The sequence below is a fragment of the Nannospalax galili genome, unplaced genomic scaffold (genome assembly GCF_000622305.1).
Source record: "Nannospalax galili isolate Female #2095 unplaced genomic scaffold, S.galili_v1.0 scaffold698, whole genome shotgun sequence".
In the NCBI taxonomy this organism is placed as follows: Eukaryota; Metazoa; Chordata; class Mammalia; order Rodentia; family Spalacidae; genus Nannospalax; species Nannospalax galili.
The window spans coordinates 2,567,237-2,592,398 of NW_008341886.1; the positions used below are offsets into that span (position 1 = coordinate 2,567,237).

Genomic DNA, 25,162 nt, shown 5'->3' on the forward strand with positions numbered 1-25,162 from the left:
TATAGCAAGGAGGACAGGAGGGGCGGGAAGGACAGGAGGTGGTGGAAAGTGCTAAGCCCATATTTCTGTGGTCTGGCCTCTGGATTTCACTTTACCTTACTCCTGCAGCCCTGAGAAGTAGGCAGCGCCCTCCTCAAGTTACACAGAAACTCATAGAGGCTGAGCTCTTGTCCACATCCTGCACCTTCCCAGCTGATGCAGAGGAATTTAAATGTAGCTCTGCAGGGATCCACAGCAGGCCAGGCATTGAAAGAAGGGCTCCCAAGAACATGCCTGCATAGGAAGAGGGTGTGTGTGTGTTCTTAATGACCCATGTGTCTGCTCATGTGTCCTCCACGGTGGCTGCTTTCTATTGAACCTCTTGAGGAAGGCTCTTGATCAAGCCACTCAAGGAGAGGCTGTTGTGAGATGTTTCTGAGTGACTACTGCCCATTTAATCATGAGGCCTGCAGTGGGAATAAGATTCATCCCAAGCTTTTTAAACCCCATTTTAACCCTTTTTCCCCCTGAAGATTGAACTCAGGGCCTCACACAAAATCAAGAAGACCTGAGTTCTAGTTTCAAAAGGGCAAGGCAGTTTAAAGAAAATCCAGCATTATATTTCTGGTTGGCTGTTTCCACAGAACTACATTTGGAATGTAACAGTTATCAGTGACTAACAGGTCCATGGTCCTGAGGGTCAGGTTAGTCCAGGTTTTGGAAGTGTGGAGACTGGAGAGGATAGTCCAGAACCTGGGAAAGTAAAGGATGTTCCAGCTGGCACCTGGGTGGGGCTCAAGCAGGGCCCTGTAGTCTACCTGCTGTGATCTATCAAAGTGCGGTGGGTCTTCCCTGTGGACTCTGTCAGCTCACATGAAGTTCTGTCTCTATACAAGTTTCCGGGGAACTTTCCTGAATTGGAGAAAAGGTAAGATTGTGCGTGCCTGCGATGGCTTCTGCTTCTGGAATACCTGGTGCCCTTGTTTCCCCACTAATCCAGCTGCTCCCTGAGAAGGTGGGATGAGGAGGAGAGGGGTAAAGTCCTGGAAAGGAAGGGAAGACTCTCCTGTGTGTGTGTCTGTGGAGAGGGACTGGCAGCTGTTCACATGCCCCGTGCTGCATGCCGGAGCAGAGATGGCAAGTCACGTGCACGTTTAGAAGCAAAGGCAGAGCCGCCCCTCGTGTTTCTTTCTCCTGCTTTTCTGAGAGGAAATACAGTTGTGGAAGATGAGCAGTTCAAACCACAGAGGGTTAGTGGTGTGAGGGAAAAGACTGGTCACCAGCACCCAGATTTCAATGTCATCTCCATGTGAAGGATTAAACCTCTGTAGAGCCAGGGATTCTGAAGCAAGCTGATGGCAAAGCAGGGTCTGCATTAAGTGCGAACTGTTTGCTTCCCTGCAGTCAGATTGCTGTGTTCTTTATGGGTGTGTTTAGCTCATCTCTGCTTGACTTTGGCTTGACTCTTCAGCAGTGTGTGTTAAACCATGTGACCTATGGGAGTACGGAGTGGGAGAAGTCTGTGGACATTTATGTTGCCAACGCAGGCATCAGGTCTCACGCCCTGTGTAATGGTGTAATGGTTTGCAATGCCACCACACTCCCCACTTTTCTGTTGAATGATTGTATAGTCATCAGTACCTCTTTTTACTATATTTACTTATTGTATGTGTGCATATGTGTGTGTATATGTGCCTCAGCCTACATGTGAGGTCAGAAAACAACCTTTGAGAGTTGATGCTGTCCTTCCACTGTGTGGGTCCCAGGAATCAAACTCAAGATTGTCAGGCTTGGGGACAAGTGTATTTAGCCACTGACCCATCTTGCCAGCCCTCCTTTTTGGTTTTTTGACACAGGCTCCTGCTGTAGCTCAGGCTGGCCTCAAACTCACAATCCTGCTTCCATCTCCCAAACCCTGGGATTACAGGTGTGAGCCACCACACCCAGTCATCGTTGCTACTTCATAGAGTGCAAGGAGCCGGCCTGTCCTGAGCACTCCATCCACCCGAGTGCGTGCAGGCCCCACTACTTTTCTTGCTTTCCCTATTTCGGAGTTGGGTTTTATTCTCATTCCAGATGACTCCCTCTTCAGTGGTTCAGAGAGTAAAGTTAGCTTCCAAGGGTCCAAAGTAATGGCAGAGCACACAGAGCGGTGTCCCGACTCCTCACTGTTGGCCTCCAGGCTGTGCCAACCAGTCAGGCTCCTGTTTTGTGCTGTACACTTAGTGATTTGCCTCAGGTTTCACTCTACCTCTAACTTGGTTTTACTGTGCCCATTGCATAGAGGAAGAAGACAAGTCTTGGGGATGTCATCCAGGCCTTTGATGCTTAGCCAGTCAGGGCCCTGGCCTATATTCAGCCCTGAGTCTCTGTCAGCTTCAGAGCTCAAGAACCACTCATCATGGACTGCAGTCTGGAGCCTATATAAATGATAATTATTGGTGCTGAAGTTGCCACCCCTAGTCTGTGCTTCTCAAACCTGTAATCCTACTTTATTTCTGCTGCCTCACCCTAAGGAGATGGATGGATGATCCATTTTCAGCAGGGTTTCAGGGCACTGGGCTGGCTTCCCTTTATGTATGGAAAGGCTTATTTATTTTCAGAATTTATAAAATCTGCAATTTTCCTCTTGAAAATGTCCCCTGGCATGTGATTTGACCATCCGTATTATCATAAATCCTAAGGTTTTATGTTTTTTTGTATTTTGATCTAAGTGTTCTCCGGCTGTGAAAACAAACGTCACATCAGAAGTCAGTCTCCTCCTTAGATCCACATTGCAAACTCCCTTAAAGCTTCCTAGATATTTGACTCTAAGTTACCAACTCATTTCTGGGGCTTCCTTCTTCCTTCCTTTAAAGACAGAGGAGTGATTACAGAGAAAGTGAACAACCAGAGCCTCGAAGACGGTAATATGTGGTCCAGAGAAACTCCACTGCCTTTGCTAGTAATTGTTTTTCTTTCAAAAGTTCATGCAGTCCCTTACTCCCTTTAATCTTGTAATTTTTCCAAAGACTCAAAAATAGTGTCGTATGCTGCCAAGAGAAAAGAAAGAATATTTCAGAAATGTGGAGATACTGCCTGAGAATTTCCAGCAGGTTGAGGCCTACTGGCCTGCTGGCCTCCTATGCAAGAAGAGGGATAACCTCAACCACTAGTTACTAGCTAACACTTTCCTGACTTGCTGCTCAGTTCCACCCCAGAAATGACCGAATTGAAGAAAGCAGGAATCCTCCTGTCTGCTGTAGTAAGAGGCTGTACCCCTTTACAAAAAGAAAGTGTTGAATGAAATTCAACACAAGACTCACTAAAGGGAACAGTTGAATGCTGAGCATTTACTGAGGACCTGCCACACACTGTGGGCAAGGACTGCACAAAGGTCCTTCATAACAGTCCACCACAGACATCAGCACCTCGTGGCTCTGGGCATTTGTTGGCATTGTCCAGCCTACTGACATCCCGAAAGCAATGGTAGCAAAATAATTTAACTATGGGGTTTCCATGGCATATGAGGCCTCTTTCTGCTGGGCCAGCAATACCATTGCCCACGTTGGGCATGATAGAAGCCTGTTTCGAGGCCAGGTGGACTTTTTATGCACCCCAACTTTCATTTTGTACCCCATCTACTTAAAAGAACCTTTTCTGCATTCGTCTTTAGTATATGTATGGCCTTCTGTTTTCATTGTTTGCGGAAAGGCCTCACCATGCAGTCAGGCTGCCCCTGAAGTTGAGATCCTCCTGCCTGCCTGAGCCTTCTGCATGCTGGGGTTATTGGCATGTGTTACTATACCTGGTTCATTTTTACGTCTCTCTGTCTCTGTCTCTGTCTCTGTCTCTCTCTCTTTCTCTCTCTCTCTCTCTCTCTCTCTCTCACACACACACACACACACACACACACACACAGTACACATCTATTACACTACCATTCTATAAATTCCATGTCTACAAAATGGATAGAGCCTCTTTGATAAAGGTGAAGGAAGCACTAGCAACTTTGTACCGTCATTAGCAAGTATCTCAAGGTCCTAACACTCTTGCAGAGAAATTTCTCATTAATGATGCAGGATGTGAATTTAAATTACCTTCCGGGTAATTTCAGGTTGATGGAGGAGGGCTGCTGCTTGTCAGATCTGATTAGACTGCCACGTTGAAATGAGAACAAGTGTGAACACTTCCTTTTTGCTCACCTGTGCTTGCGTTTGGCCACTTGTGCATTTTGTAAAATTAATTTAAATTCAGCCCTAAAATAGCACCTGAACTCAGTTCAAGGCACTGGGGATATATCAGGGATTTGCTTTGGTGCCCCATCATCACAGAGTCATGTACACGCTGTAAGGTGGTAAGGGACATGGGCCTGTGGGGGTCACGCCACCCACCGTCTTGGGAGCCCTCAGGATGTGAGAGCAAGTGAGAGGCAGTCTGCCTGCAGACAAGGAAAACCATCCACGTGCTAAATAGTGGCCAACTTAATTTAGTGCGGTTTCTTTCTTTGAGGGAAGAGAACGGTAAATAAAATGGATTTCCGTGTTCATCCTTCTCCTGACTGACTATAGCCTTCTTAAGCTTGAGGGCCCACCTTCGTCATTGATTGGTTCACAGCCCTAATACCTGTTTTGTTGTTGTGCATAACAGAAGGTAAATGTTTCTTCTGAAATGTCAGAGTGTGTTTTAGCATGATCAATAAGATCATAATTGTGTGTTTAAGTTCTAGCCAGAATTGCTGTGCAACTAGAGAGCAGGGTGTGCGTGGAAGGCATGTTGAGCCCTGGGAGCTGCACCATCAGCTTTGTCAGGAGTTGGCTGTTTGTCCTGATGCAGCCTGATACTTCTCAGCAGGTGGGCACCAGGGGAGGGCTCCTTCTGGCAGGAAGAGAATGAAAGCATCTTCACACAGTGATAGAGCATATGGGCTCCCATATGCCACAGGATCCTGGCTGGACTCCTTAATCTGGGAATGAGGAAGGAAGCAGGAAAGCTCGGCTTTCCTTCAGGGTCATGCCGCTGGTAATATGCTTTGAGATTCTCCAACAGCTGGCTCCATAGCTGGTGATTTGTTAACTTCTCAGTGGACTGTACAAGATGGATGCATGCCCCTCTGCTCCAGGAGAGTGCTTCTTACCTGATTGAGGGAAGGAGGAAAAAACTGTACTAGAGCCACTGTCCCAGAGCCTGCTCTGCACATCCACCCTGGAATTGGCTTGCCATACTTATAGAGACAGCAGGGGTTGTCCTGGGTATCAGGAGTGGGGGCCTTTTTGAAAGTTCACCAAATTTATTTTTCTTCATTTAAAAATTTTTTATTTTTTTATTTTTATTATTTTATTTTTTGGTCTTTTTGAGACAGGGTCTCCCTGTAGCCCCAGCTGGCCTGAAACTCACTATGTAGACCAGGCTGGCCTTGAACTCACAGAGATCCACCTGCCTCTGCCTCCCGAGTGCTGGGATTAAAGGCATGTGCCACCACACCTGGCGGTTTTTTGACAATTTTATACATAAGCACTGTATTTACATTACTCCCACCTTACCCTTTCCCCTTTCCAACCTCTCCCATGCCCCCCACTGCCTGTCAACTTTGTGAGCCCTTCCATGATTAATATTGTTATAGATACATATAATGTATCGAGTCCATTTAGGGGTGCTCGAGTGTACATATGTTTAGGGTTGACCACTGGGATTGAGTAACCTATCAGGGAGCTCATCCCTGAAGAAGATTGATTCTCCCTCAGCATCCATTGATTGGTTGTAGCTCTTCATCTAGAGGTGGGACTTTGTGACATTTCCCCCTCAAGTCCAGAGGTGCTGTCATTGTGCAGGTCTTGTTTAGGTAGCCATGGCATTGGGGCCTCATCGGTGCAGTTTCCCCATCGTGTCTAGAAGACACTGTCTATCACGGAGCCCTGGTTCTCTGGCTCTTAGAATATTTTCTACCCCTGTCTTCCACTTTGTTACCTGAGCCTCAGATGGATGATTTGCTTGTAGATTTTTCAGTTGTGGCAAGCACCCCACTGTCCCTTATTCTCTGCGTTCTAACCAGTTGTGGAACTCTGTAATGGTCTCCATCAGTTGCCAAAAGAAGCTTCTTTGATGTGTGGTGAGAGCAACATTTATCTGCAAATTAAAGGATAGTTATGTAAACTACAAAAAGAAGTTACATTGTTCTAGGAAAGTGGTAGTAGTGGGATCTCATCTAGGCTCTGTGACTCCAGCCTTGAGAACTTGGCTATGTTTACAGTCACAGGTGTGGATCCCCTCCTGTTGAGTGGGCCTTACGTCCAATTAGACTACTGGTTACTTCCAAGACAAAAGTGCCACTATTACACCCATAGAGCTATTTTGCCACATTGTTATGGTTTGTAGACTTTACAGCTGGCTAGCACCATTGATTACTTTTCTCCCTTGGTAGCTTGCATAGCAATTTGATACTCTGACTGTAGTCTTGTGGAAGGAGGCTTCCAGGTCAGCCAGCTCAAATTCTCCAAGTCCTGTCTCCAAAGTATGCCCTGTCTTCAGCAATAGAGTCTTACCTTCAAGCCCTGGGAGGCAACCAAAGGCTGTGGCGATAGCCTGTATTGTTTGAGAATCATTTTCCTTCCATAAACGTGTGAGCTCTAACACTTGACCTTTATAGAATGAAATGCATAATAACTACATAGAAACAAGAGCCCTTTGTTGACTTTGATAAAACTGCTTTGCCTGAAACTTTGTGTTTGCTTGTTTGGTTTTGAGACAGGGTCTCCCTGTATCCCTAGCTGGTCTGGAACTTGCTATGTAGACCAGGCTGGTCTCAGTCTCACAGAGACCCTGTCTGAAACTTGACCACCACTCCTGGCTGTCTGAAACTTTTAAACCACCTTTAAATAAGCCTGTTGCCTTCCACTGCCTGAATGCACCAACTCAGAAAGTGCCTGGCAGATCAGTAGCAACTGGCTTAGATGTGGGTTCTTCAAAGATGGATTGTTAAGAACCCGTTAGCTGAATGACTTCTTAGTTCTAGTTGATGGAAAAGGTGATGGAGTGGTGCCGGTGGAGGGGAAGACCTTCCTCAACCTCCTTGGCGTGTTCTGCTGGATCCAGCTTCCTGGAGGCAGGGCATTCATCCCCTGGGGCAAGGTATGGTCATTAAAAGTCCAGGGCAGCTGCGCTGCACCACTCCAAGCTCTGCCCACCCCCTGGGGTCACTTCTTCTGGCTGACCAAGGCAGGGAGGACCCACATCCAGGTAGTTCATATCCAGAATATGAAGCAGGCATCTAGTGTGTCTGGGTTTAAGACAAGAAAATACCTTCCCAGAAGCCCCTTAGCAAAGCCATTGGCCAGAAGTGGGTCACATAACTGTCCCTAACTCTAGCACACCTAAGATTGTCTTGTGCAAGAGAGTGGATGTTGGGAATTCAGGCACAAAGTCATGTCCCATAACTAGGCAGCTGGGCAGGGTCAGTCCCAAGAGACTCCTGGAGCTGTGGAAACATACCCCAGGCTTGGCCGGAAAACCGTGATAGCTGGAGGGCAGCCCAGCCAAACTCAGAGCCTAGAGCTCAGTCCTGGAGACCGAAGCTGGGGGATAACAACGCAGGGCTCACAGGGCTCAGGATCCTGTCGGGTGAGGCTGGTAGCAAGAAGTCGGGAGTCCAGGTCCAGAGTCTGGGAAGTACCTGGCATCCAGCCAGAGCTATACAAAGGTCACCATCCAAGTGCTTCCATCAGAGCCCCTCCTAGAGTATGCATGTGTGAACTCAGAAGCAGGTATAAGTAGTGGCCAGACACACACTGTATGAGAAATGGTTTTCTGAGTAGGGCCAAATCTCAAAGATGAGTCCTTCTCGGCACCCTTGGAACCAACCAGAGACCACTGGCTAAGTGACTGGAATTTCATCCCTCCCCCCCCCCCACCCCCCACCTGTGGCAGCTGTGCTAGGACAGAGTTTTCCGAGCCTCCAGCTCCAGCTGTCTGTCCCTCGGGCACACACTCCTGGGTACTCCTCCCCCTGCTGGTCTTCCAGAGCAGGGGGACATGCCAGGGAGTTTACATTGCACAGGGGGCTGTAAGCCCATGGATAACTGAAGTTAAGCTTATCAACACACACCAGAGACATCTAGGGTTCTTCAGCTCCTAAAAGAACTTCATGTGGAACCTGACTTAGTGTTCTTAACCCTCTTAATGACCAGGCCTGTGGGGAATGGGCATGGGCTAAGAGGTAATAAAGATGGATGCTGGACAGCTGTCCCAGGACATGGCTGGGCAGGAGTGTCCCTTGAACCTGAAGTGTGGGGTGCTCACCGAGCCAGACTTCTGCTGAGCCCTTACCCCCACCCCTGGTGATGGAGCACCTCTGCTTTGCTCTTGACTTGGGTCACTGGAAAGATGAGTGTTCTGCTAAGGGAAAGCCAGAATGGGATCTTCGTGGACATGACTTGAAGAACTGTGGCTGAGGCTGAGGACTTGCAAATAGTGCACAGTCATTATGAGTTGTTGGAGTCTTGGCCCAGGTGCAGCTGGCTCAGCCTCCCTGGCATTCTGCAAAGCAGAGCCCCATGTAGGATAACCACAGCTCACTGGAGAAAAACAGAACATGCCTTTGGCATTCCAAATTAGGTCTTTGGTATTTCAATCAAGAGTTGGACCACTAACTAGAAAACTTTGAATTTGTGTAAGTCAAGAGGAAAGACATTCTAAGTGACATCAGAGTGTTCCTTGGGAGCAGTTTTAGTGTATGAGTTTTGAAACCTGTGTTCTTTATGGGGAAAGGGTTGTCATTATACAATTTTCATTTCTGTAACAAAACATATGAAACTGGATCACTTTATAAAGCAAAGAGTTTTATTTTGGCTGATGGCTCTTGAGGTGTACAACTAAGGGGCTGCATCTGGTGATGGCCTTAGGCAGAGCAGTACAGCCTCTTATGGTGAGAATGGGGTGTGTGTGTGTGTGTCTGTTCTGACCTCTGTTCCTCTCCTTATAAAGCTACCCGCATTCAGTCACCAGGCTTGATGACCTTCCATGACACAAATCCATCTCCCACAGAAAACGCCTCTGAACATCACAGGAACCTCATTAGAACTTCACAGTGTGGTTACATCTCAGCACACAATCCACAAGCAGGTGCAGTCAGACCACAGTGCCTGCAACGTTAAGTAAGTTCAAAACTAGAGCAGATCACATGAATGTTGATAATACACTGTTTAATTTCTGTTGGAAGGTTTGGACTCTCTATGCCTAGAAGCACCTGGAAATCTTGTAAATTTACATTTATTTAGTTAGTGTGGTTGTGTGCACACTGTGACGTGTGTGGAGGTCAGAGGACAACCTGGGGTTATTGAATCTCTCCTTCCACCATGTGAGTCCTAGGGATTGAACTCAGGTCATCAGACCTAGCAGCAGGTGCCTTTACCTGCTGAGCCATCCTCCTAGCCTCAGCACACAGAAAATTTAATGAGAAAGTATGGGGTTTGGGTGCCAGTTAAAGGGAACAGCATCGATGGTCCTTTTGAAAAGGCAGAAAATGCTGCTGGAGAGAGGCCTGAGCTGCCTTTCCTGCCTTTGCTCCTCTCTTCCGTCCCCTCCTCTCTTCCCGCCCCCTCTCCTTTCTCACATAACAGCCACTGCGTTAGCATGTGGCTCCCCAAGGCTTCCGGGCACAGTGCTGTGGGTCATGGTCAGCACTCCTGCTTCAAGCAGGATGTTCTCCTGGTTTGCCATTAATTTGAGCCTAGAAGGCTGGTGAATTCATGCCATGCTAAGTAGACTCACCTACAGAGCAGAGAAAACAAAACCACCAGAGGGCTTTGAGAGTTGTTCAGCTCCTAAGTAAACTCGTGTGGGGACAGCCCGACAGAATGTTCCTAACCGACTGTGGCAGCAGCCAGGGCCCCGTGGGGGATGCGGGTGGACAGAGGTGGTGAAGATGGATGTGCACTTGCTGGGACTACCTGGCAGCTTCTGAGGAAGGCACATGTCAGTAAGAGCAAACACAGTGCTGTGCTCTACCTCATTAACCCTGGAATCTGAGCTCCGTACATGAGTGTGAATCTCACTTCCCAAGTCTGGCCCTGGACGACCTTCTACCTGTCCCTTGAGCCAAACCTAAATCTTTCCCCTGCAACCTAAGTACTCTGTGCTTAGAAAAACCTAGCCCTGACAATTACAGACTAGCCCAGTACAGTACAGACTGTCAAAACAAGGGGAATCTGGTACAAATGAATCCCAGTAGATTAAAAAGAATACAATTCATAAAAGTAAATATTGGTTAAAAGAATGCTAACAGTAAATACAAAAATCTAAGTATACTTTCTCGGACATCAAAAAAAGTAAATTCATTGTCCAATTTCAAAAGTATTGCTTTTATTAAACGCAGTGTTTAGTTTTTCTTGTGATACATTTAGTTAACCTATATAAAAGGATTAAATTTCAACATGAGTATATGCTGTTTTTAATGTGAATTTACAATAAAATTCTAAAATTGGAAAAAAAAAAAAAAAAAAAAAGGAAATCACTGGGACTGGGGAGATGGCATGAGGTCTGTTTTCAATCCCCAGCATCCATATAACAGCTGGGCATGGTGGCACACACCTGTAATCCCAGTCCTGGGTAACAAACGGGAAGCTCCCTGGGGCTCACTGGCCAGCCAATATAGTGGGATTAGTGTGCTCTAGGCTCAGGGAGAGATCCTGCCTCAAAAATAAGGTGGAGAGCACTTGAGGAAGACACCCACTGTTGACTTCAGGTCTCCACATGTGCTCTCTCTCTTTCTCTCTCTCTCTCTCTCTCTCTCTCTCTCTCTCTCTCTCTCTCTCTCCTCTTTCTAACATGAATGCACGCATGCACACACAGACACACGCAGTGGCAGAACAGCTTGTTAGGGGCAGAGGCTGCACCTCAATCAGAATCCCAGTCTCTTGAGTCCCAGGCCAGTTCTTTTAGCCCCTGTGGACTTCCTCCTCCTGGTGATGGGGCGTGGGCAGCACATGCAGATCACCTGGGAACCTGGTCAGCAGGCAGATCCACATCAGCAGGTCTGGGGGGCTGTGGCTGCATTTCTCCCCACTCGCAGGACACATGGCACTGCTTGGTCCTGCCTCACTTTGAGGGGAGCCTCAAAGGCATACATGTACCCCAAGCCTCTGTTATACACTCTCTGTGAAAGGAAGAACTTGCTTTGTGAATATCCTAGGCTTTAGCTGTGGGAGAGTCATAACTTCCTAATGGACTGCTGGATTTGCAAGTTCTCCAGAGGGGAGATAAGAGGCAGGACACCTGTCACAGGACAGCACTGAACATATCTCTCTTGGGACTCTCCTCTGTTTTGAAAAGATGTGACATGTTGAATTTATAATTACATCATGTCATCTGGAGTCTCTGGAGGATGGGACGTTTAGAAGATTGTCCTGGATATTTCTAAAAGTACTTATTATTTTTATTTTATGTGTATGAGTGTATTACCTGTATGTACGTAGGTGCACCTATGTTGTGTAATATCCCCAGAGGTCAGAAGACGGTGTTGGAGCCCATGGAACTGGAGTTATAGATAGTTGTTACTCACCATGTGAGTGGTGGGAATCGAACCCAGGTCTTCAGCAAAAGCAACCAACCAATGTTCTCAACCACTGAGCCATCTCTCTAGCCCCGATTGTCCTGGATATTAAACAGAAAATCTCAGCCAAATAATGGCGAGTGCAAGTTGCCTTCAGACCAGCTGTCTTCAGACTTGTGTGTATCCTCACATCCTACAGGGGAGCAGATGCGGCTCCATTTTATGGTTGACGAGTTCAGCTGAGAAGGTAGAGGACATGTTCACAGTCTGAAACGGGATTGTCCCGGAGGCCTAACTGCAGCAGTTCTCGCTGCTGTCCTGCACATCCCTCTGTTCTGGTGACTGGTATTTTCTCAAAGTCCTAGAGCGGGGGGCAAGTTAATAAGAGAGCATCTACAGGTCTGGTTGTAACTTTAAAACTCAGAAACGTCCTTTCAGTTAGGATTCCATTGCTCACAGTGCTGGTTTCCATCCAGAACCAAGGATGGAGGTGCTTCAGTGACTTTCCACCTACTCTGAGTATCAGCGCAGGCTTTGAGACTTTACAAGTGGCTCTGTGGTAGCATGGTCCTCGGGGGAGGCGTCTTCTCCCCAGACCTCCCCTCTGCCAGTCTTCTGGAGCACTTAGATCTCTGAGGCTGGAGCCCAAGAACCAGGAAATGACAGTGCACATAGGAACCAGCGAATCAGTTTGTGGCACCTGCATCCTGGAGTGGACACGGTATACAGGTAACACCCTGATTTCAGAAGCCAGAGACTGGGAGAATCCCAAGGCAAAGAACAGTAATCAGGATGGAAAAACACAAATAGGAAGTTTGAGTCAGGGTAAAAACTGATGACTCATTGCTACTGAAGTTCGTTATGACTGTTAAGTGGAAAAAACTTGCCTTAAATGGGAAGGATGGTGCCATTGGGGACCCCGACAAAGACAGCTCTGTTTGTTTTCCTTGAGCCAGGGCTTCCAGACGGGGCTGTGGAAAGACTTTTCTGGGTTTGGCCAGGCAGAGAAGTGGACAGAAAGAAGGCAGATCAGGTTGGGGCTTCCCTTTGGGGGCAGGAAAGCAAAGGAGCCCCTCACCTCAGGCATCAGGCAGTACGCCAAGAAGTTGCACCTTAGGGCTTGAGATTGACCCTTTTCTTTTGGCCTTTATAACTTCTTTTTCAGTCATGAACACTGAATTAAACAGTTTATGGCAGGTTGGTCTCCAATAGCCAGAAATGCTCATGGAACATTTTCTTCTAGGAAGCTCCTAGGCAAAGGATTCTGGCCCATGGCTGCTGAGTGGCCCCAGCTAAATCACTTAGCTCATGTGCCCATCCTAGTTTGGTTTCTGTTGCTGTGATCAAACACTCTGACCAAAAGCAACTGGGGTATGTGTGTGTGCGGGGGAGGGGGGGGGTGTTTGGTTTACATGTCCTGATAACAGTTCATTAAGAGAAGCCAGGCAGGAGCTCAGGGCAGGAACCTGGAGGCAGGAGCTGGAGCACAGGCCATGGAGGAACACTGTTTACCGGCCTGCTCTCTTGGCCTGTGCTCAGCCTGCTTTTTTATAGAACACAGGATCACCTGCCTGGGGGTGACACTGCCCAGTGGGCTGGGCCCTCATCACTCAACAATCAAGAAAATGCTCCACCAACATGGCCACAGGTCAGTCTGATAGAGGAAATTCCCCAGTTGAGTTCCGCTCTTCCCAGGTATGTCAAGGTGACACCTGGAGCTGTCCTGCTTGGTGACTGTCTGTAGCCCATGATTTGTACATGTGTCTGTTTCTCTTCTGGGACTTTTGTGATGAAAAGAAAATGAGATAAAGTGAGTATCTGTAAGCTTTGAAAAGCAGTCAGAGCATAGTGAGTTAGTAATGGCCCCATGTTTGTGAGGTTCCTGGAATGTCAGTAGGTACTGGAAGAGATAGGGAAACAGAAGTCAGTCTTCAGGAAGCTCACAAATTGCCTGGCCCCGGAGGCCATCTCTCCTGCTTGGTGGGAAACTGACTAGCTTCCAGATAGAAAATTATTTCAGTACTGCGAGGATTAGCTGTGCTATAAAGTTCTTGTGGAAAATCACTATGCAGCGTTTGTAGGGAGCCCAAGAGATGGATGCCCTGCTTGGTGGTGTGTCGTATCCACCTCACAGACTTAACTTCATGCTGTGTGTTTTCTCTGCATCCGAACAACGCAGCATTTGTGTTTTGGCATTTGCTGTAATAGTCTCCTGAACAGACACCTGGCAAACACACTTTAACAAACAGCCCCAAGGTGCAGAGCAAGATGGACGGGTTTCTTTTCGCTGTCCTTAGGAGCGAATGCTCTGCTACCACGGAAGACATCAGGCTCATGGGGTGAAAGTGAAGACGTGTAATAAAATGCATAGCCAGTTCGGTCTGCAGAGTTTTAATGAGGTGGTGGCTTGATTTCATACACTCAGTGTTTTGTTTGGGTGTCTGGGCTAGAGCTTGGGTGTCAGGAAAGGCTGTGTTAATCAGTGACTTAAAGTCACTCTTTACTGAAAATGCTTGGAAACTCCTTTGAGTTTTTTGTGAGTTTGTTTTAATTATGTATATGTATGTATCAGTGTGTGTGAGCGGGCGGGGGCATGGGGGTATGTGCACATGCCAGCAGAAGCCAGAGACACAGATCTCTTGGAGCAAGTTACAGGTAGTTAAAAGTGCGCAGAGCCAAGCTGCAGGAGCAATGTGCATTCTTTAAAAAAAAATTTTACTGATTCTTTGAGAATTTTATACAAGGCATTTTGATCATATTCAGACCCCCTCCCCCATCTCCCACCCCACCTTACTAGCCACCCCTCACTACTTAGCCTCTTATTTTTGAAGGCCTATAGAGTCTAGTTTGTGTCCCCAAATGTCCTTCACTGTGGGTCCTTGCCCTGGAGCCTAGTCAACCTACCCAGAGTCATCCTCCCCCTCAGAGAAAACCGACTCTGTCTCCCAGCAGCTGTCAGTCGATATCTCCTCAGCCATGCCGGGGGCTTGAGCACTGTCCTCCCTCCATGCTGGGAGTTTGTCTGGCTTGAGCTTGTGCAGGTCTTGTGCTGTCACAGCTGCTGTGAGTTCATAGGAGTAACTGCCCTGCTGTCTGGAAAACATTGTTTCTTTGTAGTCATCCACCACCTCTGGCTCTCACAATCTTTCTACCCCTGCCCCCTTTTGTAATGGTCTTTGTCTCAGGAGGAGAGAGTATGATACAGGCATCTCATTTAGAGCTAAGAACAGTGTGTGCTCTTAACTGCTGTGGCATCTCTCTAGCCCAGGAACACTTTAGTTTTGTGGTTTGCCTGGGTCTTTTGTTGTTGTTGTTTTTTTTTTTGTTGTTTTTTGAGTCGGGATTTCCCTGTAGCCCCATCTGGTCTGGAACTTGCTGTGTAGACCAGTGCCTGGGTCTTCTTAAAGAATCTTTTTTAATTATGTGTATGTATGTGTCTGTGTGTGTGATGGGGTGGGGGGGATCTTCCTATTTATTCCCCCATCCCTCATGGGCTCTCTCTTCCTAGGGTGTTCAAAGGACATGCAGAAAACATGCTTAGCCATAGTAAGTAGTGACCCTGCTAGGATGACCCAGAGAGTAAAGGAGTATATTGTTCAATAAGAAGAATTGCTCTTCCATAAGGCATTGGGTGACATGTAGGAGCCCCATTAAGAAGTCATGAGTTGGGCCAGCAAACAGCAGAGCATATTGTACGTATAGGATAGCATGTGCATGTCGTGTAAATTCCATGGTTTTAGCCTCCTTTGATGAGCTAATGTACAGTGTTTTCCCCTTCTGTCATAGTAAGGGTGTATTGTCACAAACACTGTTTTAGAGGGACTAGATGCTCCACTGTTTAAAAAGTGCTTACTTTCTCTTCGAGGAAGCCATGGCGCTGGGAGGAAACGCGGGGTATAGTTGTGTAGGTTCATCTGTCTGCATTTCTTCAGTACTGACATTTCAAGGAACACGGCTCTGAGAGGTGGCTGTCCCCTGTTCTGGCGGGACTTTGCAGCTGCAGTGGCCGGAGGCATGGGGATGTATAAAGAGGATTTCTCAGTACATCGAACACTGGCTATCTTGGCACTGTGTCTCCTGTGATTGATACCTGGCTCTGTGGGCTCCTTTCCCACTGAGGGCATTGGAGGATGATGGGAAATCTTAGCCTCTGCAAAGAGCTGGCAGAAATGTCAGTCACCAGGTGGTGGCGTGAGGTCATTACCGTTGGTGGTTAAAGAGGCTTCATTTGCCCCTGATGGTCTTCTTTACGTCACATGCCTGTGGTATCTGGTCTGGGTGGACTATGGCAGCTGGCAGCCAGCCACACGCAGGAGTGAATGAAAAGAAGGTTTCTTTCTCGGTACACGCAGGTAGCTAGACTTCAGAGGGTGTAACCTTGCACACCAGATGTGCTTCTGCAGAATTCATTGTAAAGCACAGCTCTGTACACTTTCGTGCCTGCTCACTTCAGCCTCAGTTTCCCACTGATGCTCTGTGGATGACATTCAGTTTCTGTTTCTCCTTGTCACATCTTTCTTTCCCCTAGGAAAAAAAAAGCACATAATCATCAGACAGCCATGGGATAGCACAGTTTCTGATAGCCGCCATGGCGATCAGTTAACTAGGGCAGTGTTGCTGTGAGGTGGGTGCCACGTGACCCTGAGCTTATATGCACTTCCCTGCTGAAGAAATTAACAACAGTGTTTATCTCTGCTAAATCTGAGCTTGATGTATCAGGAGACATCCTGTCAGGCCCCATTTAGAATCATCAAGTTAACTATTATGTGTGACAAGCTGACATGTACAGACACTGATAAATAACTCATGTTGAAAATCTATGGCAAGTTCTCCTAGGGGCGCAGGTGATGAGCCAGACCTACATCCTCCCGGCCTGCTGCACCCTGTGCTCTTCTTCCCGTGGATCAGAGAACTGGTCCTCGAGACCCAAATTAACCCGCTTGTGTTGTTCTAGAGAGGTGGTGTTTACCTAGAAGTGACCCAACAGCTATTTTAAAAGAATACTTGCTGGGGTACTGGGAATATAGCTCATGGTAGGGTGTTTTCCCAGCATGCACAAGGACCTGGACCTCAGTGCAATCCCCAGCACCACCAAAATAACAATAAAACATTTGCTGGGTCCTCGGGAACTTCATGTTATATGTTCACAAGGCATTGCCAATGACGTATGTCTCAAAGTCAACAGATGCCACCTGGTGAGCCCACACTGCTCTGTTTCTACTCCACATCCTCATGGATAGAGTGCTGTGGTGGGCCCAGGGCAGTTAGCTTCATTAATGAGACTCCGTGGCAAGTGTGCATTGCTGCCAGTCCTAATTTACCCTTTCATTTTCAGGCGGGAAAACACAGGAGCAGACTGATGGAATCCCCCTGTGTGATGAATATCCCCTGTCGTTCCCTGAAAACCAGGTTTTTCCACTCAGCATTCATCAGAAAGCTTGCCTGTCTCCCCGCCTTAGTCATTTCCAAGTGAGGAGCAACTGCTGCCTTGGTGGCCCCAGGACCGTACCCCTCCCAGGTGCACCGAGCATGCCTGCTGCCCGGAGGGATGGCTCCTTGCTGTCCAGTGTCCCCTCCGTCTCTGGGGCAATGTGCAGTGTAGTGTGGGCAGGGCTGGGGGAAGACTTAGGTGTTCATCCCAGCTCTGTGTGGTCATGGCAGACCATCTCATCGAGCCTGGGATTCTGGGGTCAAAATTGGGGTAAAACAACCATCTCTCCCAGGTGGAAGGATGCTGGATCTGCAGACAATGCAGCACTTTATAGGAGCCAGTCCCCAGCCACTCTGTCTGGGTCACTGCTTTCTACCCTACAAGCTTGAAAACCAGCTCTCTCAATAGCTCCCTCTTTTGCTCCAGCCCTTTTTGCTTTAACAGAACCGCCACAGACCCTGACTAGGTTGCTGTGGGTACCCCACTCCAGTCACCTATGGCTAGCGCCCAATTTCCTGGCCCACTCTATCTGTGATCCCCACAGGTTTTCCTAAGATTCCAGCTTCCCCATTCAGTAACCACTGCTTGTCACTGCCTTGAGTAGGCTTCGTAGAGCAGGTGCCCCATGGAGGGGACTTTGGGGTCCACTGCAGGCTTTCCCTCCCCCTACTTCCACTTGATCTCTGGTTGGGGGTTTCATTCATGTTGGAGGGACATTTTCAGTGCTGCTGGGGAGAGAGCTGACCTCTGATGTAGTTCAACAGCTTTGTTTGAAAACTGAACAAACAGAAGTCCTTTAGGACTTAGCTTCAGGCTAAAACTCTAAGACTGGCAGACAGGCACAGGACCACTTGTCCCTGGCCCCTTGTCACTGTGTGCCAGGTTTCTCTTGGCTCCTGTCTAGTAACTTCCTCAGGCCTGCCCAGCCTCAGGCTGACTCCCGCCAGCCCTCCTGCAGCTCGATAACCACTTACTCCAGGAATCAGGATCTGAACAGCCATTGTCCATTGTTGATGGAACAGTGTTCATTCCTCTCGTGCCCCTTGTCCTGCTGCCCTCCTCTCTGGAACATTCTCTCAGCTCACCCAAGTGATGCCCTTCCTCCGAGGTCTACGCAGTCTGCCTTTCCACAGAGCTTCCCCACCCTGCTGTACCCCACGGAGCCTCTCCCCTTCCGATTTCCTTCCACACACGCTGTCGGTGTGGAGGGCAGCAGGGAGCAGATCCTGTAGTCAGAGTGACTGAAACAGCTGGAGCTGACTGTCGCCATCTGGAGGCTGCACATCTGCGGACAGAAGGCCTGGCTTCTCCTGAGGCCTCTGTCCTTGGCCTGTAATGGCCCCTTCTCTCCCCAAGTCTCCACTTGGGCTTCTCTCTGCACAGCTGTGTCCTGATCTTTTCTTCCTATAGGGTTGTCTGTACATTGGATCAGAACTTGTTCTGAGGACTCAACTCTGAGGTTTTGGGAGTTAGGAACTGAACGTAGCCATGGGCGGCCACACAGCTCAGCCCTGAACAGCCTCATCTGCTCACGGTCTTCGCCTGTCTCAGGTCCTTGCTGCCGGCTGGTGCCTACTTCCTCAGAGACATTGGCTGCTTTGAAGGAGTTAATACTGTAGAACGCTCTGCCTCTGCTGTGCTGGCAAATTCTGGGCCCTCGAATCATTTTTAGATGAAAAGCATAGTCTTCAGTTTCACTGGCAAGTCAAGAGCAGCCCTTAAGGACCAGTTCCCGGGACTGTGTGTGAGAAGTGTGCACAGGTCCTACACCCTAGAGAAGGCCCTACACGCTGACCATGGGGACAGGACTCACACTAAACTTGTGAAGTAGGACGGTGGATGCACCGAGTGAGTGAAGTAGGAAGAAAATACTGTTAAGCATTCAGAGAATTTTAAACAAGAGTTAGAAAGGTAGACAGATAGCCTGGCCCCCAGGGGGATAAACAGGAAAAGCAGGAATGTGGGAGTCCTATAAACACTGTTTAGAAACCAAGGCAAGTGTGCTTCCAGTCAGGACCCAGCCCCACCCTGTCCAGGGTTGGCCTTGAGCATGGGGTTCATGGAGGCCTAGAGCTCCTGGCTTTGGGGAGAAATGCCATCAAAGATAAAAGCTGGGGCAAGCCCAGCAGGTGGGAGGGTGGTGTTGCTGAACCAGTTCTTTTACCCTCAAGTGTCCCTGTAGGGTGCAGAAGAGTGCCCTTCCCCACCATCCACAATCCTGGTGGAAGTATATATCCGCAGCACGGTTACCTTCTTACCTGACAGTTTCATGTATTTTCAGAGGTCAAACCCACAGTCGCATTTATTTAAATCCTTTGTTGCCTTTCCCCTGTGTCCTTTCTGTCCTGTCACACCATGTGAAGGGGGATCTCATTTCAACCAGTTTTCTACGCAGAGAACCCTGGCCAGCTCCTGCCCTCCTGACTGCTCTGCTGTTCAGCCTGGTATCACAACCCCCTTGCTGGGCATCTCAATCAGATGACTGAAACAGCCTCAGATGGAGCAAAGTAAACTGCATTCAGTCCTGCTCTTCACACCTGACCCTCCTTCAACCTGCCTTATCTCCCTTAAACGTGAGCGTAGACACACCCACACGCGTGCGCGCACGCGCACACACACACACACACACTGATTGTGTGCCTCCAGTCCTTGGCCCAAGGGGCCCCATGTCTCCATGAGCAGCAGTCTGGATACTTCTACCAGATGTTTGTACGACATGGTTCACTCAGCTGAACTTCACAGCTGGTGTGCTGTGTGACTCAGTCCCCACTCTGTGCTGGTCACTCCTCCCCTCCCCTGCTCTGAGGTTACCCTCTGGGTCCCCAGTGGGTCGGGAGCTCCTAGGAGCCATCTGAACACTAGCAAGACGCAGCATTCCATTCTGAGACCCGACGGAAGTGCCCCAGGTCTTCCCCTTCTACACCTGCTGAACTGCCTGCTCATCCTTGCACATTCTCCTGAGCCTCATTGTCCTGCTGGGGCAGGACACCCCTTTCCTGGCTCCATGGACTCTGTTGAATGTCCTTAAAGTCACAGTGTGCCAAAATTTTGTATTTTGACTCATCACTCCTGTCTGCACAGTCCTGATGTGCCCGGCTCTGGACTTGATAAAGAATAGACCCTGCATGTAGGAGTGCAGCAGTGCACACCCCCAGCACAGCCCAGGTATGCATTGCTGTCTGTCAGCTGTAGACCACTCCATCTTCTCACGGTGATCACAGTGTTCCCTGGAAGGGACTGGAGCTAGGACCAGCTTAATTGAAAGCACAAAGGCACAGCAACTGGCAAACAGCCCAGCCTGGATGTCCAGCCTGGCTTGGCCCTCACCACAGCCCAGGCATTTTCCCTAGGCCAGGGCACAGGCTCCAGTGTGAGCACCATCTGCCTATGCCTCTAACCAGGCCAGGCACAGGACTGAGAACATTCTTTGTACAAACATATTAAGCCAGCTTAATATGCTGGTCTAACAAGCACTCCTATAAAGAGTCCTGTGGCAGGGGCTCCTGGGTGTCAAACCAGCACGTCTTGGAAACTCAGTGTACCTTAGCTTAGGACCTGACCCAGGGGAGGTCCTACCTCAGAGAAATCCACACAATCCTGTTTAACCGAACATTTATCAGTGTTGCTTGACCACATAGTGCCCCTTCAGCAGTGGAGTGGGATTCTTATAAACACACTTGGGCCATGTGAAAACCTTCATCAAATCTTCTAGAGGGGTTTAGGTAGCATCTTGCTTGATTTACCTCGCCCTTCCCCTGGGTGTGCTACAGCTGGGTCTTGTACATGGGACAAGAGTGACACTGGGTAGATGATGGCTGAGCATCTCTGGAGCTGGGCTTCTGCATGTCTGCAGCAAGCAGTTTGTCTGGGTCTTTGTAGGACTGTGTGTGCATAATTCAGAAAGCAAACACAGAAACATTTATAAGGCATACCCCCATGCTGCAATCACCAGCTTGTGTTAACCGTGGATGGCAATTTGATCTGCCTTCTAAAAACCCCAATTATAAAATATTTATAAAGAAATGTGGAGCTTCCTTTCAGATCACACTGCAGTTCAAGTCTGTCTAGAGGGTGCACCCTCTATGGTCAGTTCCCTGAGGGAGACATGATTTAATGCAGGAGAAGTATTTGCAATAAACATATTGATAGATAAAAAGTAGCCGTATGATGAATAGGGTTGATCAGGAGAAAGCAGAGTTTATTAGCAAAGGAACACATGGGACAGATTCCCTTCCAGGCAGGGAAAATGCCTGCCCGGGTCATGAGCTGGGGTCTTTTAAGGGGGAGGCTTCTGCTTCCTGTAGAAGGTGGGAAGATGTATTTCTTTTTAAGTTGGGGCAGGAGTGGGAGAGTGGGACTGTTAAAACCTGTTCTTTTTAGAGATCAAAGGGGAAGCCTGCTGTGTTGGCCAAACAGTGGAGAAAAGTCTGCTTCTCTTGACTTCAAAGACCAAGGTGCTTATCAGCTTGGTTCCCTTTTCTCAGAAGCATGAGAAGTCCTTGGGATCCTGTTGGTGAGGGGGTGGGGCTATCTGAACCTTAACACATATCAATTATTTGTGTATAGATTTCTATTATAGGATGTTTTGGATTTTCTTCCAAAACCTTGTGTTAAGAGTTTTAAATATTCATCCTTTCTTACGTTGCTTGTAGCCCTTTCCCCAGTGAGCACAGATTTCAAATTAGTGAAACAGCTAAGTAGGTTTGTAGTCTGTTGGAAACTCATCCCCCTGTGGTCCCACACCTGTCCACCTGGCAGACCATGTGTAAGTGCGTTAGCCACTTTTTCCATTACCATGACAAATGCCTGAGAAAACAAGTTGAAGGAATTGTTTGTTTTGGCTGCAGTTTTGGTCCATAGTCCTTGGCTCCATTGAGTCTAGGCCTGTGGTGAGCATTATGGCAGCAGGAGCATATGGCAGAGGCCACTCAGCCATGGTAGGAAACAGGACAGCCGGGAACAAGATGCACCTCCAGTGACCTGCTTTCTCCAGCAAGGCTCCACCTCCTAAAGCTTCCAGAACCTTCAAAAACAGCACTGCTGACTGGGGACCACACCTTCAGCAACGAGCCTGTGGGGACATTTCATACTTGAGCACTAACGAGGAGCTTCCCTTCATAGCTACACAGCACCTGCCACTCACGACACGACAGGTTTACAGAGAAACTGACAGCTTGGACATGTTGTATAGCGTGTACCTGAGACTAACCTGTGCTTTTCACACTAGTTATCCACTGATGGTTATGAAGTCCATTTAGTTTCTTAGAAATGTAGACATCAACGGAGGGCACTCCATACCCCTCGAGGGCCTGAACTGCTTATTCTAAGGTTTCACTATAGATGTGTTTGCCTGTGTGTCTATGTGCCTGCCTGCGTGCTTCTCTGTATGTGAGTCTGTATGCCTGTGCCCTCTGTGGACATGGGATTCTCTATTATAACTGTGTGACTTTCTCCAGGTGCATTTCCTGTGCTTATGTTTCTACGTGTGTTTCTCTGTGTGTCTAAATGTGACTGTATTCGTGTATTTCTCTCTGTGTTTAAATGTACATGTGCTTCTGTCTAAGTATGTGTGTTTGTATGCCTGTCTGGTATGTTGGTCTGTATTTGTGTCTGCATGCCTGTCTCTGTGACTACGTATGCATTATAACTGTATGTGTCTCAGGATTTGTGCTTATGTGCCTGTTTGTCAGGGAATGTCTATGTGATTATGTTTGTTTCTGCGTGTGTATGTGTGTTTCTGTGTGTCTATATGTTTTTCTCTGCATATGTTTTTCTCGTGTCTGTGTTTCTGTTTGTGTGTATATTTGTGTGTGTGTTTCTTTATAGTGTCTATATTTCTATGCTTCTCTAGTGTGTATACATGTGTGCTATGTATACATGTTTCTGCATGTCTTTTCATGTTTCTGTAGGTGCCTGTATGTTTTGATATGTGTCTATGTGCCTGTCTCTGTGAATGTTCTGTTTATAGCCATGTGCCTCTCCGTGAGTGTTGTTACCCATTGGGTCATAATGTAAATGACCCAGGTTTTTATTGTGGGTCATGATAAAAACATGGGAAAGTCATTTTGCTATGAAATATTTAAAGCAATTCCTAAGTAGAGAAGAATTGATAATTAAGAGTCAAAGATCTTCCTTGAAGCTACAATCTGACCTTATGTATCTGCAAGTTATTCCTGAGCCCTGGCAGCTCTGCTCTGTTGTCTTGACCCCTCTGTCTGCCGGCAGTTATAGCAGTGTGAAGCTTGTACTGTCCAGGGACTCGCTTTTCCCTTGCTATTAAAGAATGACTAAACTGTTCAGTAACATCCAGCATTGAGAACTAACAGTTAGGGCTCCTCAGAGGTAGTGAGCAGTGAGGGGCCAAATTTGTGTGCCGTCAGAAAAATTTCACTGACTTCTCATTCAGGAGAGGTTGACCCCCAACTCCCTCAGACATGCAGATTGACTCAAGAGAAACTCAAGGCCTCTTTTGAAGGCCATCCCCACCTTCTCAGCTGGGCTTTGAACTTGGCATCCCACCTTAGCTCTCAAAGCTGTGGGAATCCAGATCTAGGAGAAAGAGCCTGGCCAGGTCAGGTGGTTGGGGAGGGCCTAGTGGTTACTTTGTTCTAAAGAAGGATCAGCCCTAAGTGCCCCAGAGTGTCTGATCCTCAGTGGCAGGGCCTTCCCTGCTTCCTTCTGAACCCGTTCTCAGAGCCAGGTATTGGATATATATCCATGGGCCTCTGCTTGGATGGGGGTGAAAGTTCTGAACTTGAATAATGTTTGGGAGTTACTGCAAGTGTGACTTTAATCCAGTCTCGTCCTCAGCTTTGTCTCAGAAACTGCTGAGAGGCCTTCCTCCTGGTACAGTTTCTCCATGCTGGCTCATGGCTTAGTGTCGCCTGGATCCCCTCTGGGTCTCCTGTGCTATCAAGTGAACCATATAACATATCTTTATGTGCATGTGTTAACTTACAAAGGAATGAGTACCCAGTGCCTAGCCCTGCGCCCCGGCTCAGAGCCCGCCATATCAGACTGCGCCACGCCCATAGTCGCAGCTTGCATTCTCTCACATCTCGAGGGCCAGGGATCTCGCCCCAGGTCAATAAGAGTCAGTCCATTCTGTCCTTCAGCTGCTGTGTGGCTGGCTGCCCATTCTCTACACCACCCATTCCCAAGATGGCTCCCAGCAGCCCCTTTGTAGTCCACGCTCCATGGCAGGCCCTGCCCATTGGAGGAACTAGCCAATTGGGAGACACTTAGTAAAAGGAGTTTGTCAGAACAAGTCTCTCTGCCTGCCTCAGGTTTTCTTATAACCTGTAACATTTGCAAAAGTTCACCAAATGACCACTGAGTTGCACAAGGTCTTAATGCATTTGAGGTTTAAATTTTGAAAAGCATCACCTGTGGCTAGAAGCCCAGACTTTGATGGCAAGCCTGTGGGTTTGGATCCTGGATCTCCTGTCCCTCACAGTGTAGCCATAGGGCAGGCTACTTTGTAAAAAGTACTGATTGATTGATGATTGATTGATTGACTGATTGATTGATCAATCAATCGATTGATCGCTCATGCATGCATGCTTGTGCACACAAGAAAAGGATAAGGCAGTGGTATCCCTAAAGCTTCATTGACCAGAGGTCACTCAGATCACACTTTAAGACCAGAGAGGTTGCAGACAGCGCCCCCCCTTTTATGTGTACAAGTGTACTGCCTACATATATGTGAGTGCACCCATGTCATGCAATGCCTTGGAGATCAGAAGAGGGTGGCAGATTTCCCTGGAACTGGAATTAAGGAAAGTTCTTAGCCACCGTGTGGGCTCTAAGAATCAAACCCAGGTCCTCTGCAAGAGCAGTCAGTGCTCTTAATCACTGAGCCACCTCTCCAGCTCCGAAGACTGTGTCTTAAGCCACGCTCTCAAGGTGCATGCAACAGGTGCAGGATACCATGAGTCCTTACTCTGTGCACACACACACACACACACACACACACACACACACACACCATGCAATAAAAAAAATTGAGAAATTGAGTTCTGTAAACCCCAGGATTCTATCTTGGGGCTGAGATGGAAACAGGTAGAGAGCTCAGAGCTAAATGTGCCTTCTCCTCACTTTTTGAGAGGCAGGATGCCCTGTTCTGGGTTCAGCAGCAGGCTGCATGCCTGCAGAACTCCTCACTGACCCAGCATGAGTGCTGAGGGACTCCCCTCCCTCCCGCACTCAGGCTGCCCTGTCAAGAAGCA

The 25,162-nt window shown here is 48.1% G+C and overlaps 1 protein-coding gene across 1 annotated transcript in view; it reads left to right on the plus strand.

Moving 5' to 3' along the window:
- Window positions 1–25,162, plus strand: part of Dap (death associated protein) — a 58,603-nt gene that overhangs the window by 11,344 nt on the left and 22,097 nt on the right. The gene's annotated exons all lie outside the window — the stretch shown is intronic.